This window comes from Botryllus schlosseri, chromosome 4 (assembly GCF_051294905.1).
Source record: "Botryllus schlosseri isolate E-star chromosome 4, Bs_hap1, whole genome shotgun sequence".
Classification (NCBI taxonomy): Eukaryota; Metazoa; Chordata; class Ascidiacea; order Stolidobranchia; family Styelidae; genus Botryllus; species Botryllus schlosseri.
This window is the reverse complement of record NC_137239.1, coordinates 6,041,397-6,060,793: the sequence shown is the minus strand read 5'-3', so window position 1 is coordinate 6,060,793 and position 19,397 is coordinate 6,041,397. Positions and strand designations below refer to the sequence as shown.

Sequence of the window (19,397 nt, the reverse complement as noted above, 5' to 3'; positions counted from 1 at the left end):
TAATAACCCATCAACCTGCTGTGATTCGTATCTCAATTCGTTTTATCTGCTTGAAAGTGAAAAGGCAAACTATGACATAATAGTTTTCTTCAAAGGAACGGATATCTGTAATACTAGTGGAACTCATCGAGTTGCTGTGATTGGTATGAAGCAAGAAGGCATCAATTCTTTCAAATCTCGAAAAGGGGATAAACAAGTATCTAGGCGGATAGTGGCCTCCATTTTCGGTAGATGCAGCTTAGTCATTTAAAGTAAACGGTTGGCTTTAGGCTACTAGTAATGTCCTCTCAATAATGTTTACTTTGCTCGACTTAGAAAGCCTTAAGGCTATTCTGCACCTTCCCTTTCCAGCCGCATATTGTTATTATTGATTGTTAATTGTTGAGAAGGAAACAATGCGACGCTTATCACATTATCGGTGGCAGAAAGTAGTACGAGACATTTTACAGTAAACGGGTTAGATTACCACATTTCTGTCCTGTCTCATATGCACAATGCCTATAATGCACGCATGTTATGCATATGCACATTGCACAAACTCAAATCGTATGTGCATCACTCTCTAATTTTTCACGAGGCTGCGCTCACTCCCCAACTCACTGCGCGGTCCCTTGGACAACAGCGCGTAACAACTATAAATAACATTGATCCCAACGTCGTGATATTAGGTATTTTCTGGTTTAGATTTCACGACATTCTTCATATTCGGAAATATACATTCTCGGTAATGGCCATTCTCGATGATGTCCATTCTCTGTAATGTCCATTCTCGGTATTGTCCATATTCTCGGTAATGACCTTTCTCGGTGGTGTCCACTCTCGGTAATGTACATTCTCTGTAATGTCAATATTCTCGGTAATGTCCATTCTCGGTAATGTCCATTCCCGGTATTGTCAATATTCTCGGTAATGTCCATTCTCTGTGGTGTCAATTCTCGGTAGCGTCCATTCTCTGTGGTGTCAATTCTCGGTAATGTCCATTCTCTGTGGTGTCAATTCTCGGTAGCGTCCATTCTCTGTGGTGTCAATTCTCGGTAATATCCATTCTCGGTGGTGTCAATTCTCGGTAGCGTCCATTCTCTGTGGTGTCAATTCTCGGTAATGTCCATTCTCTGTGGTGTCAATTCTCGGTAATGTCCATTCTCGGTGGTGTCAATTCTCGGTAGCGTCCATTCTCGGTGGTGTCAATTCTCGGTAATGTCCATTCTCGGTGGTGTCCATTCTCGGTAATGTCCATTCTCTGTGGTGTCAATTCTCGGTAGCGTCCATTCTCGGTGGTGTCAATTCTCGGTAGCGTCCATTCTCTGTGGTGTCCATTCTCGGTAATGTTCATTCTCGGTGGTGTCAATTCTCGGTAATGTTCATTCTCGGTGGTGTCAATTCTCGGTAATGTCCATTCTCTGTGGTGTCCATTCTCGGTAATGTTCATTCTCGGTGGTGTCAATTCTCGGTAATGTCCATTCTCGGTGGTGTCAATTCTCGGTAATGTCCATTCTCGGTGGTGTCCATTCTCGGTAATGGCATTCTCGGTAATGGTTTTCTCGGTATTGTCCGGACACCCTGCTGTATTGGGTGTCCGTTGAGTGAATCAGCTTTTCTCGCCTAAACGCGCGAAGCGCGAGAAATTTCTTTACTTTCATGACTGAATCGGTCAATATGATCGGGAATTGGATGTATTGCTATCAATTTTCATCCTGTCTCTGTTCACGTAATCTGATTTACCGGTAGAGCTGAGTGCGGTGTGTTTGAGAAGGTATAGGCCCCCTCAATAGTAATTAAACATCTCTGGGGTATACCCGTTGGCAGGAACGTAACACCACTTCGTCAGGAACCCGGGCTCCCATAGGGTGATAAACTGACCCCGCATCACGTTGTTCGCTTTTGCCACGAAATTAAAGTTGTACTGTTTAGTGAGACAGCGCGACGCGCGAATATTTCGATAATTCATGATAAAATCGGTGAATAAGATCAGGAATTGCATGGTTGTCCTCTTTGCCCACGTAATCAGATTTACCGGTAGAGCTGAGTGAGAGATGTCTTTGAAACTGCAGACCGCGTAAAATTCTATCTTCGGGCGGGCGGACCCCTAGGTATGACTTCTTTACATGATGTTATTTCGTGACCTCCTGTTTGCTACATCAAAAATGTAGAATTGCCCAAACCTACTAAACTGAAAGATCACACGATTTCAGATTGGTATTTCTTCGCTGGCATATAATTTTTTTCTGCGGGATGGTATTTGTCTTGTGAGGTTCAGATTGCCAAGACAAGAACATTCGGCACCAGTCATTTAGGCGCCTATATTGACAATTAAACCTATATGTATTTTGTATATATAACGAAGTTTTTGGTCAGCATAAAAGCACTCCTTTACGGCCAAGGCTTTCTCGCTGCCGATCGTTCTCACACACTACTTGGAGTCACATGTTATACATGGCCTAAAACTTTATATGTCTTGGTGCGTTATGGTGCGGTCATGGCCAACGCTGATATGCCCATTTCTATAAATCTTGCGTATTTTTCTTGGGGAAGAGTAGCCTCCCCAATAATCAAGATATGCAGCGAATTGAAATCGCGCATGGCGCGAAAAAGTTTCAAAAAATTCGCATAAATTTTCAGAAATTACTCTATAATTATACTAATTCACGAAATAATTTTGGGCCCCCTTCGAGCTCGGCCCCCTCAATTGGGGGGTTTAGGGTGCGGCAGTGACGGCCCTGACTATAGGACTACCAATTATGCTGCTTTTATCCGGCTAAGCAGTATGCATCTCGGCGTATTCAACCGTGAGTCATGTGTTGCACATCTAGTTATCATAGGATTACCATACGTCCTCTTTTAAGATGATTTGTCCTCTTTTTTGATTTTTTTAAAAGTGTCCTCGGATGACACCCAAATGTCTTCTTTTTTGAGATTATGTCTTATTTATTGAGGATTTTGGTTACATATAGGGCAAAATTCGACTGATATTAAGTCAGCACTGTAGGAACGTTTCGGTGGCTATTTCGGGAGCTGGACCGGAAAGTTGACCATTTTTTTTCAGTCAACCACCTGTTACAGTGAAAGAAAAACTGTATTTTCCGGGAGTTGAGCCTCTTTTTCTTTTTTAGTCAAGCGACGCCAAGTGGAAATAATTTTTTCAGGATTTTCCTCCGGTTTTGAAAGTTATAAATACCTATTTATATCTATAGCTACTGCTCGTTCAACTGGAAAGTTAGGGCACTGCATTGAAACAGCAGTGACGTAACGTTAGCAGTCTATACTCACAACTTTCCTGCAATTCTATAATCAAAAACTACAGAGGCCAAGCCAAGCAAGAGTATATTATAAATATAAATTTTATTTTTTGTCATAAATCGATTTCTTAATATATTTTGGGGGCCGCACGAAGGCTATCTGGGGGCCGCACTTGGGAATCACTGATATAGGCTATATACAATGATTGGAAACTACCGTGAGCTCTGCGTTTCAGCGTGTTCCTGGTCACGCTTCATCGCATACACAGTTGTGCTGTAAACAAAGGCTTCCTCAGCAATACTTCTTTGAGGAACTAGCGATGATATATAATTCATTGGGTATATTTATCAGTGGCAATTAACGTTAACGTGTTGAATAGCTTTAAAAGCGCAGTTCTTTCTCGCGTCTGGCATTTTTCTTCTGATTATGCTAGCGGACCGCTGCCATATAAACGTTGATTCACGTACACGTACTTCGTACAGTCGTACACCTAGTTCACAAGATAAATTTCGCGCGTCATGCGCGTATCGTAAATCCAATTCACACATTGACGACTCGCAATTAACCGCAATTCCCGTGATGTATCCTTGTGACGACCAACGAGGCTTATGTTCACACAGTCGTGGTCGTTCAACCTTTGTTGCAAGTGACACAACCTTCATTCCAATTTGCTAAATCAATAACATTATATATAATTAAATATCAAGCAGACGTAGTTTTTAAAGGAGTAATTCTAGTTATTTTGAGTATTCGAGTAGGTTTGCCTACTTCCGCGGGTGATTGTTTTCATACTACTCACCAAACAAAAACATCACAACTTGTTTTTTTCCGGGGATATCTAGATCTCCTGAGTTTTGAAGGTTTTTGAAAATAGCACGCACATATTTAATGGCCATTTTGCGGCAGTCACCAAGCTTAACCCTGCAATTTCAAAAGTGACTATTTCCAACTGACTCAGAGCGAACAACCAAATCTACTTTTAGAACTTTTTAAAAGTACTATACCGATTTATATTTTCGCTACTTCTATTTGAACCTGAGTAAATCATTGTAGCAATACTTCCACTACTTCGGTAGCAACGCTGCATACATCACCGACCTCTGAAAAAAGTCACCTATCCATGATCATTCCACAAAATCTCGATGCCTTACAATACAGAATTGAATTTTCAGGATTCCATCATGTCATGTAAAGAAATGAGGAAGATACATACACTTCACAGATATAGAACATTTACGAATACATAATTTAATCCTCAAATCCCTAATTCATGTGTATATGACCGAAATAATGATGCAGGCATTTGAAAAAAGTAACATTATTATGCAACTGTACAGAACTAGACCAATGCAAAAATAACCATGTGGACAACAAAAACAGTTTATGCATGATTTGTTAAGCAATAACAGTGCTAGATACCAAGTTTTGTCATCTTCAACTTGGGAAAAGTATTTGGATGATGTCCTTAATAATGCAGCAGTACACTCGCTTTCGTTGGCTCAAGAATGGCCAAATACGACCCGAATGATGCCGTATCTACTCTTGATGAAATCTGCCTTGTTTAGCTATTTGTCCATCTTTGCTTGCTCTAGCCCGAATCATTGGTAGGATGGGGAACATTCTTTTTCCGTAATTTTATATGATATCAAGGTGTCACCAAATTCGTTAATATCTGTAAGTGCAGAATAAGGATTTGGCTATTTGACCGTACTTGTCCATGGTTAGTAAATGCATAAATGGTTATCGAGACTCAAGAATTTTTTGGTTTCTCAAGTTGCTGTTCCTTCAGCACAAGAATCTATCCATTTTCGCATTTTAGGCAAGAAATCATTTTCCAGCCAGTCGAAGCGTGAATCGTCTGGACTGCAATATGGCTTCAAGTTGGCGTTGTAGCTGAACTTGGTTGATGTATTCATAATGTCGAACCACTTGTAAATACCGGCAAACCATGCAGAAGCTTCTTTAGCCTCACCTCTCCTGCTCGCATAATACGCGCAACACTATTAGAGAGAAGCTGAGCTGCAAAAATCTCCCGCATCTTTGCCAAGCTTTGCATACGAAAATGTGCATCCGTCAATTTGCCGCATCTCAATTCCGTCAGTTCAAACAGCCGTAAAATGCCGCCATCAAATAAATTTACCATCCTTGTTGAGAAGTTTCGTACCACCAGTGCGGCTGGCGTAGAGGTTGTTGCGTACACTGTAAATCCGCAAGGTCGTATTGAACACTTCATAACACTTTTTTCTGCGTACAGACACACTTTTTGGGCATATAAACGCATTGGGCCATTATCGTCGCAACGCTTCTGCGTATTTCTCCGTTTACCTGTAACACTTCGCCACTGCGGCTTATTTTCAAGAAAATTTATACTTGGTAATTTATCATCAATTTTGCATTCATAAACCATCGGTACGTTTGGAGATCACATTAAATCATGGTATATGTAAAATAATATTACTCACTTGACCCAACACCAAGTTTAAGCGTAATATTTCAATGAAATATACATATTTCCCTGTAACGCAGAGGGGTCACCACCTTCGTTACGGTAGAGCGCGCTCGATTTCAGTTTGGATTTGAATTGGTGGTTCGTCAGGCTTCAGGCAGAGAGTAGGGTACGCGAAAAAACTTGGCGAAATGGATATATTGAAGCAGTTTCTGCTACCTGATGACGTAAAGGATCATAACATCCATGTACTGTAAGGTATGGAAATGCGGTAAATGTTATTGAATGTATGTAATGTGAGAATAGTCATAAAATGAACTCATTTTGACATTGCAGTAACGTCGTTTGTTTTAGATGTTTTAGTAGGCTACTGATATCCCTTATTCATATGAATGTTCTTTAGATATTTTGTAGTATATGATTCGTCTGATATTATTGCTGGATGATCGAGCTTCGAATCTGATAATATACCAGGCTGCGACCAGGTCCAGTACTACGGTACTGATGGGAAGCTGCTATAGAAGTAACTTTTTGGACATATGAATAAAGGGATGTTCTCTCTATCCACACTGAAATATCACTATGTAGGCGATATTGTGGTCCATTGTGGACAAGTACTGCAATGTCAACAATTGAATGCCGGTATGACAGTGATGCAATGGTTTTGATTGTTTTTCAACTGCAACACATTTTACACTGTACTGTTTATTCCAAGTGGTAAGGTGTTAACTAAAGCGATTTTTTTTTGACATGTCAAAATAGGTCAAAATTTTGTCAAAATTGTACCGCTAGGTCAAAAATTGCCAAAATTCTTTACAAAATCAAAATTTTGTTGGCAACTTGCATTTCGTTTGTATCATAGATGATTGCACTGTCGGTGAACTTATCATTTTACAATTTACATCTTGTAGCCTACCTTATAGTCCTACCGTTGTAGACGAACCATCGTCTGCTCATTGTGAATCATAAACTGTCAAATGAAACAAATACTAAACGTAGCTTATTGCACTATCCTAACTGCAGCAAGACTGCGTGGGCATTGGTTCTTCTATTAGAAACCGTATGATGAAAAATTGCGATGTAGACAACTTTGTCATAATGAGAGAGAGAGAGTGCAGTGTACGCACAACTTCAGTGTTGCCGGCCAACAACTGCAGCTGGTGAACGTTCTTTCTTCATTCTTGCCAAGCTACTTAGTTAGGACAGACACTTTCTACCCGAAAATATAGGAAAGTATCTTTCGTTGTACTACAACAACTTTTTAATTATTTCTACCATAATACGAGATGTAACTAATACTAGAATTATTCATGGGTCCAGATTTCGATAAAATAAGTACTTTTTCATGTAAAAATTTGTCAATTTTCATGCTAAAAGATTTTTTCAGGTCAAATTACTTCGGAAGAACAGACAGCTCCTGCCAGAAATAAAGATAAGTTCCGGTAAAACAATTCCACCACTATGTGAGAAACACCTAATTTAAGTACATGGGGTCAAAATTAAGTTTTTCATCATCAAAATATGTGTGAATTTGAATTTTTTAGTCAAAACCTTACCTTTTTAGGTCCAAAAAATCGCCCCAATAATAGCACAGCCAAACAAACAATCTTTTCAACAAACCATGGATCACAAAGGGTAGTATTCGTTTTGCCCAATCCCCAAATTTGACTTTTCTGAGTTTATTGTGATACGGTAACTGAACTAAACTCTATTTTGCAGGTAGTATGTATTGAACTTGGCACCTTTTTGAAATGCATTTGCTGTATGGAATACTGGTAAGCATCACGGTGTTTTGTAAGTGAACTGGTATATCCTTAGAGAATGAATTTGATTCTGTTGCAATCGGTTATCTTTGTGATAAAGATTTTTATGAATGTTTGCTGATAAAATTTCACAAAAATTGTTAACAATCCAGGAAGTATACTAACTGTGCCAGAGTAAAATTGGTGGTAACGTCATTTGCAACTTTCCATTCCATTACCTAATTATACTATGAAAGACACCCTTCTGTCACGCACAACTTATTGCAGAAAAAAAACTGTATCCAGTATGATATCTGCGTGATTACTGAGCAGTTCATTTGTATTGCGAATTTTGGCAACAAATATTTCTTTTCAATAGTCTTGGATTGATCCTCAAATTCGTTCAACTGATGTCCACTCTTTGAAAAGAGCCCCCTGGGTCTACCGTGCCTGCGCTATCAGACAATGTTGACAGTGACGTGAGGAGTCGTTCGTAACGGGTTTTGTGCCGGCACAGTCATCTTATGTGATACAGACCTTTGTCTCAAGAGCCCATGGATACATGTGATTATGTAAGCCTATTTATTCATTTTATATATCATCATTGATCATGTAATTTGCTGGTTTTTGCAGTCCTACTTTTCTCACGAACTATCTCGCAGAGTAGCTTACGGGCTATTCGATATGAGCTGAAAAAGGCTTCATCTGTGTACACTGAACACTGAACAGAGATGTAGTTGAACGTAATGAGCTCGTGTAACTTGTACTTTAACTATTGCTTACTGAACTATAATGGGCTAGGTCAGTGGTTCTCAACCTGGGGGGCTGAGCACCTCTCCTGCGCTACTGTAACCTACCTTTGTGAAATATTTATATTTACTTCTGCATCAAATTTACAATTTTCCTTTGGTATGTTTCGTATTTTCTAGGAGCAGCATTTGGATTTGACCAGTAAAAAAAAAGAGCCGCCATGGCACGCCACGAATCAGGGACTCATCAAGCCTGGGTTGCGGCTGATGGAAAGAATATGAAAAAAACCTAAGGTGCAGGTAGTATGTGTTGCAATTGGCACCTTCTTGAAATGCATTTGTTGTTTAAAATACTGGTAAGCATCGCGGTGTTTCGTAAGTAAACTGGTATATCCTTTGATAATGAATTTGATTCTGCTGCATTCGGTTATTTTTATGAATGTTTGCTGGTAAAATTCCACTAAAATGATTAACAATCCAGGAAAGTATGCTACTCGTGCTGGAGTAAAATTGGTGGTACGGTCACATGCAACTTTCCATTACAATAATTATTTGTTCTGTGAAAGACACCCTTTTGTCACATACAAATGTATCCAGTCTGATATCTGCGTAATACTGAATGCTGGTGACGTCATATTTTGTGATACGATTTTTGATGTACAACGTTCTTTCGAGTTCTCTACACTAGTTGCTGACGAGTCTCAGCCGAAAATATTCGGGCTCATTTCAATATGCATAAACTTTTCAATTTTATATTGAAGTTTTGCACCTCGAAGAAGCTGTTCGAATATTGAATAGTTCCCTTGTATTGCAAATTTTTGAAACAAGTATTTTCTTTTCAACAGTCTTGGATTGATCTTCAAATTCATACAACTGGTGTCGACTCTTCGAAAAGACCCCCTGGTTCTACCGTGCATGTGCTAACAGACAATGTTGATAGTGACGTGAGGAGTCATCTGAACGGATTTTGTGCCGGTGCAGTCATCTTTTGCGATAATACTTTTGCCTCAAGAACCCATGGAAACATGTGATTATGTAAGTCTATTTATTCATTTTATATATCACCATTGATTATGTAATGTGCTGGTTTTTGCAGTCCTAATTTTCTCAATAACTATCTATATATGCGATATGAGCTGAAGAGAGGCTTGATCTGTGTACATTGAACAGAGGTGTTCTTGAATGTAAAGAGCTGGGGTAACTTGTATTTAAACTACTGCTTACTGAACTATACTTGTAACATCAAATTGAGATCATTTCCCATGTCGTGCTAATTCCAAATAATTTCGTTAATTAAATTTAATCAGGAAGGAAGGATTTTGAAAGATTGAGAACAATTTGAAGGAAAAGTATTCAACACCTTCGATAAGATGTCACAAAGTTTTTTGTGCTAATGACAATCAATGTGTCCTTTGTCTTATATATTTTCTCGTCTCAATTCAAAGCAGCTATGAAATCTTAGAATCGAAGTTATATGTAAAGCCTACCGTATGTCAATTATTGTAATGGAAATCCAAACCCATAGGAATAAGGATTCTACTATATTTATTTTCGGATCTTGTTTGCAATCAATTACATTTTCAGCAAAACGAGGTTGATGAAGTCAACTGTCTTCTTCTCCAAGCCAAATTGAAAGACAAGCTAATACAATCCAAGACCCAAGCGCATGTCTTATTGAAACAGGTATCGTAATCTTTCTGTTTTGTGGACCATACAAATTTACATAGACCGTTCGTAGACGTACATAGACATTCTGCTATAAATTTCATTCTGAGTTACAGTTCTGCATCCTCACTGTGGCCTGTGCGTCTGAATGTCAATGTAAATGTCAAAATGGCCGAATTGAAAAAAACGCAGACCTAATTCAAGATATTTTTATTAGTCGTTATGCGAATTTTAGTCCTTTTCAGTGATAGGATTTCACATGTACCCGACCGCCTTTCCTGCGCTTGTGTAACCTGCATGTGTGAAATATTTATATTTATTTCTGCATAAAATTTAGAATCTTCCCTGACATATTTAAAACTTTAGAATTTAATCACATTTTCAAGGAGCGCAACTTGGAGTCGACCAGTAGAAAAGAAGCAAACACCATGGCACGCCACGAATCAGAGATTGACCGATCCTGGATTGTAGCTGATGCCAAGAATATAAAACTGATTCGGTGAAAATGTAGTATTCAGAAACATTGTTGACGTTTTGAGCTACTATGCATTGGATTGTCATACCCTGAAGGAGTGGTTCTCAAACAGGAGAAAGCATTTAAAGGGGCGTGAAGCCGCTGTCAACTAAAATATTTTTCGCACATGGCAGCTTCTACTTATTTCTCTGTGTATGGTCAGAATTCAATATTTGAATATTCTCTCATCAACAACTATTACCGTCACTGCCATCCAACTATCAGTTGGGATTTCTAGCGTTCTGGTTGCTTTTTTTAATTTCATGATACGACGATAAGGGATGTGTGAAGTTTTTTTGCTATCATAACGGGGCGTGTCCAAAAATGTTCAAGAACCAGTGCCCTAATGACTTCCAGATTTCATATTTTGCAGCAGACTGGTAAATAACAACAAAATCTTTTCTGTAAATCTGCAAAATTTGTATGGACTCAAAGAAACGATTTCTTTGTTATTTAAACAAAAGTGATTGGCATTAACCTGATATAAATACTTGTAATGCAAGCCCAAGAATATTTTTGATGCCTGGTTAGCAGGCCCAATTTCATTAAGAGTAAAAAAATACTTTGTTACTTGTTTATCGTGGTAGGGGTAGTGAAACTGATACATTCATTGTTTGTTTATTTACAATGAAATTAGAAATTTACAAGCCATAATTTGATCAATTTTAAATAAGTTTTAATGATTTGTGTTGATCATGTTTTCCGTTAACGGACGTAACCAATGAATTTGATTCCATGCCATTGTCACGAGAGTTAAAGATACTAAATGATATTTTGTTATCACTATCCCTAATTCCCTATGCATTCATTTTCATGAATGAACGAGTTGCATGATATTTGTAGTGAGTTTGCTCTTGATCATTTGTGATGTTCGTGATTTCATGGACTATTCCGGAAACGGTTTCAACTGCTGATCTGAATTTATGAAACCCTGTCACAGCAGCTATTGGAAATTTCTATGTTTGCACGTATTTAATCACCCAGGTTGGGTATTATAAGCGTCATCTATTCATGAATCAATAAAATCTGATTTCATTTTGAGTCCTGCGTTCCGGTGACTAGTCAACCAGCCACTTTGAGCCTGAACACTTTTTAGGTAAACACTTTTAATTTAAACACTTCGCAACACTTCTAGGCGTTCAATTTTTGGATCACGTTTCGTGTTCAATTTTCCGGGTTGAGCAACACTTCAAAATTTACAGTGTACGCTCTTGGAAAATCTTGCGATTTGCACTGAGTCCATCAGCAACAAACGCAGCTACCCGAAATCCACAATCCTCCAGGATGCCGACACATTTCCAGAATATAGGCCTACTCGAAAGTCGAAATGAAGCCACCGACTTTGTTGCGCAGTATGCCAAGGGTTTGGAAACGGACGTTACCAGGCCACTGGCATAAACTTGAACAGCGTGTGTAACTGCATGGTTCATCATCATCTACAGGTCTCGACTCCCCAAGATCAACGAATCCTACCATTCCGTCTTTCGTTGTACTGAATACAATATTCTCTTTCACTGAAAATGCAAAAAATCAGAAGTAGTTAGACACATGAAACATCACCGTGAACAGCATTGCTGAAATATTCGCGATGAAGTTTTCGACACAGCTATAAAGTCATGAGAACACAATCTAGCCAATTTACAGGCAAATTTAAGGTTGGAATTGCTCCAATTTGCAATTTGATCGATTTGTGTCCTATACGCAAGAGCAAATGCATTAGACATTAAAACGAAACTCGTTTCAACAGCTTACCAGTCAACTACCATAGGAATCAAAATATATAGCCAAGGTAGCCCACCACTCTGTAGTGCTTATGCAATGATGAAGAGTAGGCTACAGTATAGAATCATTTCCTCACCTTTCAACAAATCAGATGACGCGAATGAAGTTCGCAAATCTTTAAATCGTCTTTTTTTGTACAATTGATCCAGCCACGATATTGACGCATGCTCCTTATAAATTTCTCAAGGTTTTCCGCCCATTCATATTTGGCGCCAGTACAAAAACGTTTTGCTGAAACTTTAAACAAATGCGCATTGGCAGAGGTTTTAGCACACCCTGGTATGCAACACTATCTCACATCTGACGCAACCAACTATTCATCAATCAACTATTAGTGAGAAAAAAGAGTTATAAATATTATAGTAGCCTTCAATAAAATTGCTTTCTGTTAAATGGGTCTCATCGAATTTTCAGGTTGGCCACCCACCAGCAATAAGATTACTCACAAAAGCATCTTAATCAGTTTCGCTTTCAAGATATCAGATGGCGTAATTGATGCTTTAAAATGTTCGAATCTCAATCTGTCCTAATTTTCCAAGCTTTTTTACGCTCATCCACAGGTACAAAAACCTAAGCAGCTAGTCAGTACCTGAATATTGCGCATTGGCGGAAGTTTGATTAGACCTTAGTATGCAGTACTGTCTCACTATGCTCGCAAAACCTGTTAACAATCAACCAACAAACGAAAAAACAGTGGAATAACTGCCAGCAAAGGTGATAGCAGTACTCCACCACGGTCAACATTACTCAATGAAGTGTATGCAGTCAACCTTATCCGCGCACACGCTGATTTCGGCGGGAGTAAACCTTACAGCGTTAGGGGGCGTGGCAGTTTCCAATCATTGTATATATATCATTGGTCGTACATCAGTCAAGACGTTCACTGCCGTTGGACGCTGGTCCGTCGAAAGGGGAGATATACCCAGAGAATCTTACAAGTCAGATTATACAAGTTAACAATGTAAGACATTCACCCTGCGTTATAGTTGGCCATCCCTGTTCTATAGGCAAGAACGTGCCCTGTACTCGGGAGGTCTTGATATAAATTATGTAGCGTTTACATGTCCACGTACTATCAACTACCACCAAGGGACCTGGAGTTCCTTGAAAGACTAACCGCAAAGTCCATCATGTTTGCCGACTTTAACGCACACGACTCCACTTGGCGCACGGTAGCAAACAACCATGGAATCCATTTTTAAGATGCCATGGGAAAATACAATGTCGTAATTTTGAACTCGTCAGTTCCTACAGGCCTTATCCTAGCATTCAATGCCAACTCACAGGGGTCCCTTCTTTACCTATACCGATTACTTCGCCGGATGTTGCCAGTAAATGTAACTCGACAGTTACCGATCAAGTACTGGAAAGTGATCATTTCGTGGTACGCACTTCTTGCAATGTAAGGACTATAAGAACTTCAATGGCAGTGGATTCGTGGAGTCTAAAAAGTTTTTCCGAACTCCTGGATTCTTAGAGATCACGTCCATTTATCCCGACGATGTGACCCAATCTAAGGACTGAGAGTATCACGCATACGCGATCACATCAGCAGCGTCAAGGTCTATATCCCGATCAAAGCATTGTGCTAAAAAACCAGTCACCTGGTTAAATGACCTTTGTAGCCGAGCGATCAGGCGTAAATAGACCACCAACACCAAATGAAACCACCACCACCAAATGAAAAAATCATTCAATCTTAACGATATAGTATCCGTCAGAAGAATTCGAGCAGAGTGCCAAAGAACTATATTTTACAAGCAAAACAAGCGAGTTGGGAAAGCTTTTGCGGATCATTAACTCGGAAAACGAACCTATCAAATATCTGGAGAGTAATATATTCAATTTCCGAGGGCAGCTCGTACGACGCATCAAGTTCGTCCTCTCTCACATTCTGACAATGCCCGATGATAAATCGAAAGCAGACAGGCTGTGGCAATGGTTCTCAACCAGCGTGCCAATTGGACTGCTCAGAGGTGCCACGAGAACGTGGGGTGAACAAGTTCGACGCATAACAAAAATTAGGGAATCAAAATTCTGAGTGTCGCATAATCGGTGGTTCTGTTATTTTTACTCGATCAAGACGCACGATGTACAATGCGATGCAGTGAACAGATAGAATGATGTCGAAACGACCGGTTACGGTTTCTCAATCTGGATTTCTCATTAGCCTAATGTCAGTGCTCGATCATTATCTATATTTTTTAGGTTTCCCCGCTCTTTTCATTCTCTTCCTTGGATTGGTCTTTGATCGGGTATTTTTCTGGGATATTCATTGTAGGGATGCTCTGAGCACAGTGACGTTGGGGAGGTGCATTTCATATAAATCTCCGCCGCTTCGGAAAAACTACTTCCATAAATCAAACGGGCATCCTCCGTCAATAATGGTGATACGCTAATTCGCCCACATATAGTAGCATTTGGTGCGGCGATAACTACACAAAAGGTCATCACTCATGCAATTGGGCCGTGATGTTGAGATGTGGCCGAAGGTGTTAACCTTTTTCTATTGTAGTCTCCCCCATCCATCCTAATCGGAGGCTGAACAGTGACCTGACGTACGTTGATAACCTTTTCTGTATCATTTTATAGTCATCATCTTGCCAAATCTCCGACATCGCCGGTCATTTTACCATACATTCCTTATTGCTTCCTGACAAGCACACTACAAGCACGGCCAAGTTTCGCTCCAGACTTTTTGTTAGACACTATTTATGCAGATCGCAGGTCTGGAAAGAGCTTAGATAAACCTCCAACACATAGTAATTGATTTTGGACGGGAGACCGCCTCCCATTTGTATTGCAGTGGTACAACGTACCACTATATTCGCTACTCGCCACTCATGGCATCCGGAGTGCTACTGGGCACCGCGAACAATTATTCCCTGTGAGACGGCACTGTGAGTTCGAAAAGATTGAGAACCACTGGGCTAGGACTTCACACTTTGCTATGGTGAGCAGCAGTGTTGGGAGCAAGTCACTACCTTCAACTCACGAGTCATTGGACAGTTTGATTCGAGTCAAGTCAAGTCAATCGATTTTTGAAGGTGACTCGAGTCAAGTCAAGTCACTCGTTTTTTAGAGGTGACTCGAGTCAAGTCATGTCAAGTCACGGTTCAAGTCATAATTCAAGTCAAAATGAATTGTCTAAGTATCAGGGATCCTTCAAATTCATTACAATTTGCTAGCTGTGTTTAAGGCAGAATGACTGGCTATTTATTTTGAATCAAATAACGAATATAAAGTTGAGTATACATGCAAAAAGGTACTGTATCGCTCACGCATACGTAGAACTGTTAATAAATACGTGAATAATTGTATATAGTCACATGCTACATGCAGTCATTACCAGCCAAATAGAGGATCGTATACGAAGCCTCGAGAAGTCGAAACAAATTGATATGGTACCCATCTACACATTCGGGAGAATAAAAGCGCATGCACTACATTCGTTCGATTTAAACAATTTTCTTATGACTCGACATGGCTCCGGTCATTTTCTCAAAATACGGAAATGACTCGACTCGAGTCAATTTCTGTATTGATTCAACTTTGACTCGAGTCATTGCGCATGACTCGAATCAAGTCATATGACTCAAGACTCGGACGGCCAAGACCGACATTTCATTGTAATTTCGAAGCATAGTAAAGTATCCACACTATTGAGATTTCATCTACTGGTACTGGTACTTGAAGATTCGGCCAGAAACTGTTAAAAGTGGGAAAATTGGTATATTATTCATTCGATATTACTGAGAGTTATAAAAAGTGTGTTGAACTGGAAACTGAGAGGTCAACACAGTGACTTGGACTCGTACTCGAGTCATAATACCATGACTTGGACTCGACCCTCTGCTCGCTGACTTGGACTCGGACTTGACTCGGTTAATTGAAAATGACTCGACTTAAACCGAGTCAAAACTATAAAAGTGAGATTGACTAGTGACTTGGAGCCTTCTGACGTGGTTACAGCCTTGCTGCAAAGTCCCGTCAATTAAGGCATACTTGGAAATTATACATTGAATATCCATAATATTGAAGCTGCGGCCCGCGGCTTCATTAAAAACTAGGAAATTGGCCCGCGAGTACATTTGAGTTTGAGACCTCTGTACTGAGACAACGTAAACTATGTTCATTTCGTTTGCGGTCAATTTGTTTGTGATCTAACAATGGAGGATCAGTGACAGGTACAATCAATGAATGACTGGTTGCTCTCACAAGTGACATCGGCGTATCGCGAACAATCCGAATATACACAAGATACAGTGATTTATTCGACACCGTTTACTTGATGACTTGAAATTGACTCGTCAAGTTTGCTCCAAGTCACGAGCCAAACCACATTTCTCAACGACAGAGTCAAGTCAATTCAAGTCATTTTTCCAAAGTGACTCGAGTCAAGTCAAGTCACACGAAAAAGTTGACTCGAGTCATCCCAACACTGATGAGCAGTAACGAGAGTCACACCGATACCTTTTCACAACTACGATTGAATTTCGAGGCGGACGAGATGCAAGCGGTAATGTTTCAATGTTTCAAACCGACGTCACCTTTTCAATTGACGATTTCAAGTACGCCGCAACATCTCGCCAGAGCACATCACCAATGTTAAAAACTTTCCCTGAGTGTCTTGAACCACCCTCTCTCTATATATGATGCTAGTTGGGACCAGGATTCTATCCCACTTGAATGGAAAAAATGCAACGATCGTCCCAATACTAAAAAAGGAAAGGACCCAGAACCACCGAAATCGCACAGGCCAATTTCCCTAAGAAGTAACGTCTGCAAAGTGATGGAAGTTATGGTGACCAGTTGATTGAGATGTTATTCAAAGAGAAACGGACTATTTGCCAACTCGCACTCAGGTTTTAGACAGCGTAGAAATATCCTGGATCAGTGCCTTTCAACCTGTGGGATAGTGCACACTTGTGCTGATGATAGAACTTCCAGTGTGGATGAAAATCGTAAATAATTGTTAGTTTTTGACGTGGAATAATTCAAATAAACCTAATAGGTAATTCCAGTGCAGTGGCTTCCTAACTTTTGTCGTTGCGATGCAATCATAATAAACATGTTTGACTTACGACGCATCACTAATCGTAGCTATTACAGTAACTTTTGTCTCGCACCAGACGTAGTGAATTAATATTTGCGCATTATAATTATTACGTAATCAAAAGCGGATGTAATGGCAGGCATATAGTGCATCAGCCCATCTGAGAAAAAATGACGTCAAGTAGGCTGTCCGCTTTATTTCTCTGAGCAATCATCCTATTTTCGTAATAACGGTTCGATTCGCAAGAGGCAAGAAGATAGTAGTAAATACCATCATTACAGCCTCACATTGGCAAACAATGTAATGCTAATCCCCCCTCTTCAAGGGTTACTAAAAGGTCTAATTTCGGTTCGCCACGGTACCAAAGTGATCTGTTAATAACTATGCAATATTTAACGCGAAACAATAACTTCATATTGTTAATTTATTCGCTAAAAGCTTTTCGACTAACTCTCATCAGTAGCGAACGTCAGTGATAGGGTGAATCAAATTCGAAATGTAAGAACTATTTTGTCTGTATGACGTAATAATAACAAAAACAAACAACTAGTACACGGGCTAGATACGGTAGTAACGGTACAAAACAAACGTTAACGAGTACATATTCGGTTATAAATAGCCGAAAACACAACACATAACATTAATGAAATATTCCAAGAGTGTAGAGGCGTTCCTTCTGGCGACAGAGAATCGGCTTTCGTAGCTTTATGATCGTAGATTCCAGGACCTTTAAATGAAAAAGAGAACGGCCACGAGCAAGTATAGAAAATTGACTGTCATTGTAATGATCAGCACATTCTGGATGGGATAAGAGATGCTGTCCAATAGCCGAATTACAAGCAGTAACTTGATCATTTTGTGGGGTATTACGAAAAACGGTTATTCGAAGATATTGATCGACCAATAATGTATCAAAGATATGTTGATGACACCTTCGCCATATTTGAAAATGAATCCCAGTGTGATTTGTTTCTGAGCAAATTGAATGGTCTTCACCCATCACTGAAATTCACCATGGAAAAAGAGGTTAATAATTCATTAGCATTCCTTGATGTTGTAGTGGAAAAGACGGGTGCTAATTTTGTTACATCAGTTTACCGTAAGCCTACATTCAGTGGGCAATACATTTCGTGGGATTCTTTCTGTCCAGTAAAACGTAAAGTAAATTTGATAAGAACTCTGGTACACAGGGCTCTGAACTTGATTCTGAACTGGAGAACATTCGGTCAATCTTTCAGTCAACTGGTTATCCTGATCATATCATAAAAATGACCATAGATCGTAAAATCAAAGATTTCAGAAAAGTTAAACCGTTTGGACCTAGAAAATGTCCTGTTTATTTACATCTTCCTTGGATTGGGAAAGTGTCCAATAGGTTTGAAAAACAAATTAAATCGTCAGTGAGCCATTGTTTTTCACAAGTAGAACCTCAGATGATCTTCATGACGAAATCTCTGATGCCTGCAACGCAAAAGGATGTGCTACCTGCGACAAATCAAAGCAACATACTATATGAATACACGTGCCGACGTGACAGTCGGTATGTAGGTCGCACGTCTCAGCGCTTGCAGCAAAGAATCCGCCAGCATGTCCCACGGCAAATTAGAATAAATAATGTTTCTCCAACTCTTTCATCGCAGTCTGTTGACACACTGCGTGATTATGATCAAGTTACTGCTTGTAATTCGGCTATTGGACAGCATCTCTTATCCCATCCAGAATGTGCTGATCATTACAATGACAGTCAATTTTCTATACTTGCTCGTGGCCGTTCTCTTTTTCATTTAAAGGTCCTGGAATCTACGATCATAAAGCTGCGAAAGCCGATTCTCTGTCGCCAGAAGGAACGCCTCTACACTCTTGGAATATTTCATTAATGTTATGTGTTGTGTTTTCGGCTATTTATAACCGAATATGTACTCGTTAACGTTTGTTTTGTACCGTTACTACCGTATCTAGCCCGTCTACTAGTTGTTTGTTTTTGTTATTACTACGTCATACAGACAAAATAGTTCTTACATTTCGAATTTGATTCACCCCATCACTAACGTTCGCTTCTGATGAGAGTTAGTCGAAAAGCTCTTAGCGAATAAATTAACAATATGAAGTTATTGTTTCGCGTTATTCTGAAGTTCTGTACCAAAAATCACTTATGCAATATTTGTTGAATCTCCGGCCAACAAATTTCTTCGCGCCTCGCGAGATT

General features: G+C 39.6%; 1 protein-coding gene and 2 long non-coding RNA genes across 3 annotated transcripts in view; all 3 read left to right on the top strand.

The window, feature by feature from the left end:
* LOC145436914 (sialate:O-sulfotransferase 2-like) overlaps positions 1-19,397 on the top strand; it is a 48,149-nt gene that overhangs the window by 6,348 nt on the left and 22,404 nt on the right. The gene's annotated exons all lie outside the window — the stretch shown is intronic.
* LOC145436930 (uncharacterized) lies at positions 6,699-8,492 on the top strand. The gene is made up of 4 exons (XR_013914495.1): positions 6,699-7,125; positions 7,403-7,458; positions 7,805-7,997; positions 8,355-8,492. It is a non-coding gene; the product is annotated as an uncharacterized LOC145436930 (long non-coding RNA).
* On the top strand, positions 8,914-11,394 carry LOC145436928 (uncharacterized). Its single transcript, XR_013914493.1, has 3 exons — positions 8,914-9,209; positions 9,759-9,857; positions 10,226-11,394. It is a non-coding gene; the product is annotated as an uncharacterized LOC145436928 (long non-coding RNA).